The sequence below is a fragment of the Haemaphysalis longicornis genome, unplaced genomic scaffold (assembly GCF_048455015.1).
Source record: "Haemaphysalis longicornis isolate Haplotype H1 unplaced genomic scaffold, Haemaphysalis longicornis Haplotype H1 scaffold_1, whole genome shotgun sequence".
Classification (NCBI taxonomy): domain Eukaryota; kingdom Metazoa; phylum Arthropoda; class Arachnida; order Ixodida; family Ixodidae; genus Haemaphysalis; species Haemaphysalis longicornis.
This window is the reverse complement of record NW_027526203.1, coordinates 111,102,058-111,106,029: the sequence shown is the minus strand read 5'-3', so window position 1 is coordinate 111,106,029 and position 3,972 is coordinate 111,102,058. Positions and strand designations below refer to the sequence as shown.

Below are 3,972 nucleotides of genomic sequence, written 5' to 3'. Positions count from 1 at the left end.
TGCACAACTTCTGCAACGACGAGAGAGACTTCCTGCAGGAGCTGACGTCATTGCGCCATGATGATGATGTGGGCAACGACGCTTCCGAAGGGGACTTAGACTGCAACCAACCAGGCTACGCCCAGGCTTTGAGAGATTTCATTGCTAAAGAGCAGTGCTAATTATGGACACCCCTGCCCTGCCAATGCAAAGTCAACATGAAAGTGCCTTGTGTTACCGCATATCCGACATCACGGAAACTGCTATGTTGTTGAAATGCATCCACTGTGAAAGGCTGGGAACTATCTGAGAAAGGGTGGTGTTCACATCATGTGCAAACCATGTACATAGAGAACATTTCCATGAAAACAGAGTTGGCAGTGCTGTAAGAAACATTTGCATGAAATTAAAAAGTGTGCAGTCCTGACACGCCATCTTTATTGTTCGTTTCACTTCTTTGTCGCAAGGAGATCTATAAGGCGGTCGAATCTTTGCATTGGCTCCTCGTGGCGCTTTGCCTTCGCCTCTTCCCACTGCTGGCGGGCTCCTCTTGCTTCGCTTTGGCCTCCCCCATCTTTTGGAGCGTCTCCAAGAGGGGACCAAGCTGCGACCTCCTATGCCGCACTCTCTTCGGTACAGGGCCCCCTTGTTCTGCACCGACAAGTCCTCAGGAGGTCCACCTCCTCCACCCTCAACTGGCACTGGCAAATCTTTGGGGGTCCTTCGGCTGCAGTGCCGGCCCTGTTGAAAGTTGTAGATAAACGTCACACCACTTACAAACATCACTTTGCTTACACTATGCATTTGTCCCTTGCCCTCGGTTCTCTCCTGGTAGGATCATCTTTCCATGCTCCAAAAGGATCCTTGGGTTTATGCTGTTTTCCTTCTCTAGAACTGCGGCAAGCTCCCTGTGTGAACATTTCAATGGTTAAACAGGTTCATGGGGTCCCGAGGTGACTCAGGGTATGAGGGATGCCAGAACTGTTGAATAGTTCAATAAATAATTCCAACTTACTCCTCGTGTGCGCAACTTGCGGGGGCACGGCCAGTGGAAGTGTTATTTTTATTTGCCTTCTTATACGATCGGTCCAAACTCTTCCATTTATGTTCCACTTGGGTGGCCGTCATATAGCGTAGGAACACTTTGTTAATGAGCTCGGTTATTTTAATCCAGAGCTGTTTTCTTGTCCCAAACACAATAGAAAACCACAGCTGAAGTAATGTATGGGTAAAGTAAAGTAACACTTGATTGATACGAGTCGCATGCTAGGGGTGCACAGCGTTTTATTTATAACTTTCTTAGTAAAAATGCGCTGCTATTAGGTGCCTTTCTGTCAGAACATTTGTATTTCGGCTGTGACATATTTGAAGCACTCCTAGCAGGAGGAAAAGATGTGTGAACTTTAGCATTCTGCGCATAATTTTAAATTGCTTGTACCTAGAAATTCGAGCGACAATGCCAGCGCCCCTGTACAGTTCATTTGCAGCTACTGCGTTCACACAGCGCGGGGAGAAATTATGGCGTCTTGCATGTAATTCTGCAGACAAAGGATCACATACCGGAGTGTTCTGCTCTTTCCACCAAGTCCTTGAGCGTGGTGTACTGGCGAAGAACGTCGTCCTCCGGGCACTCCACAGTTCCGCTTCATCTTCAGCCAGTGCGGCCGCACCATCATCGCCGTCACTGCAGGCGAAAGTCGGCGGTTGCGCCGGAGGGGGCAAATTCTCATCGCCCGCTGCCGTGAACCACGACCTTACGTGCTGCCCGGCTGCAAAAATACACACGAGCATGTATAAAGTCGGCACAGCCTTTGAGAAATCCCAAACTGCGACCCAAAGCAACGCGACGAGGCCGGCATAGCTACGACCAAAATAAAACCGCTCTTGAACGCTACACGTGTTTATCGGCGGCATGCAATAACACTTACCGGACGTCTCGTACAGGTAGCAGCCGCTGTCGTCCTGCATGGATGACCCGTGCGGGTTGTGAAGAAGGTACACGTTCTCCTCCACGCCGTCAATAACGACACGCAGCGTCGTCTGCTCCGTGTTGGGCGGCACGTAAGCCATGCTGCACTATTCCGGCACCTCCTTTTCGGCGAGTGCACGGCGACCGAGAAGTAGTGCCGAGGTGGGCCTTCACTGTACCTGCACCGTGGCAAAACGAGGAAGGAAGTGCAGAGGGCGCGCGCGGCACCGGTAAAACGAGGACGAGAGTGCTGCACCCCTTGAAGTGGTGCAACTAGCGCAGCCAAATCGAAGACACCTTTTGTTGGCACCATGGATCTCGCACTCCGCTCAAGGCTGGAAAAGCGAACGAAAGACCTGGCCAAATGTGTGCGGCCTGGCCTTGCCCTTTCGCGGTGTACAATGCTGCGGTTGCTATCGGCGGCACGTGACTTTTTTCGGCGGCGAACTCGCAGCCGCACGGGGAGGATCGTGCGCTCATTCCCTTTGATGCACCGCGCACTGTTTATCCAAAAAGCGTCGTCTCAGATGTGGCCCCGCTGGTGCCGGGTCTTATTTTACGGCGGTGGTAATTCCTACCGGCGGCATGTGAAAAAGACATTTTAAACCGATACAGAACCCGTGCACAAAACGCGCCGGTTCAGATCGCTTTATCAGTGGCGATCAATGGGAAGGCGCAGAGCACACCAGCGCCGCACTCGAGCAGCGTGCACGCGTGTTCTGACAATTCGGCACCCATATATCTTGTGAACGGTAGTAATAGAGAGTATTAGAATAACGTACGCAGCCGTGCGCAAACAGTTGGCGAGCGCTATTTTTTCGCACTGCGCATGCGCCGTACGTTCAGGCGCTTCTGCGTTTAGCAGACGGAAGAATAGCGGAGGCTATTTCATCAAAACAGCGTGCGTACGTGAGGCCGCTTGCGTTTCCAACATGGCAGCAAGTAGCGCGACAACCACCTACGGTTGTGCTCTTCTGTGGACAGTAATTTGCTTCCGATGAACCGAGTTCTTTGCCCCTGTGTTTTTAAATACGTCGAGTCGTTAGCACGCCGCCCTCACGCGGATCTGTATCGTCGTAACATCGCCGACTGCCCGAACGAAGCTTGCAGCCAAGCTAAGCCAGCGACCGAAGCTGTGTGTGGAAGTGTGTGTGTCAATGCCAAACGCATCAGCCTGGACCGGCCAACCAAGCCCTCTTCTACTCCGGCCACTCTCCCCCAATCGGTAGCCTTCCCATCGCTCTGGTCAGCAAACGTATACCTGCCAACATTGAACATGACACGGATGCAAGCCTCACAATATCTGTGTCTACACAGCAAGGCTCTCTTCACGTTACCAATGGTTATAGTCCGCCAAAAGACAAGCTACAGGAAATAAAAGAACTCCTCAAACCCAACGACTCACGTGCAGGATATGAACAGCTCTTGGCAGGCGACTTCAACGCTCCGCACACAGCTTGGGGATACCACAGAAACACTACCAAGGGCAGCAGATTACTTCGTATGCTACACGAAGCCGAATACACGGTACATAACGACTTCAGTGAATATACGAGATTGGGAAATTCTGTCGAGAGAAACTCCAACCCGGACCTCACTGTCTCTACAAGACAGCTTATCATCCAATGGTCACACACTCAAGAATACTTTGGCAGCGACCATGCTATCATACAAGTGATCATTCATGCTACGCCGAAGCATCTAAAGTGGAAGAAACAGCACATCACAGATTGGCACAAATACAGACTAGACAGACAAGGCTGCGACCCACCTACTATAGACGCCTGGACTGAAGAAATCAAGCAAGCGAAGAATAACCACACTAAAGCATAATCTCAAACGGAGGACCAACCAACCAGCAGCGGATAAACACATTTCGCATTGCTGGGAAGTAAGAACGGCGCTGGTCAAACGCTGGAAAAAGAATAAGACCAACCGTAAACTTAGGAAGCGGATAAATCAGCTGAACAAGCACATACAAACCTATTCAGCGCAACTACGTCATAAGCAGTGGATGGAAACGT

At 50.9% G+C, this 3,972-nt stretch overlaps 1 pseudogene; it reads right to left on the bottom strand.

Annotated features, from left to right (window-relative positions):
- Positions 1–428: 428 nt before the first annotated feature.
- Positions 429–2,049, bottom strand: LOC144146495 (uncharacterized; annotated as a pseudogene).
- Between the last annotated feature and the right edge of the window lie 1,923 nt (positions 2,050–3,972).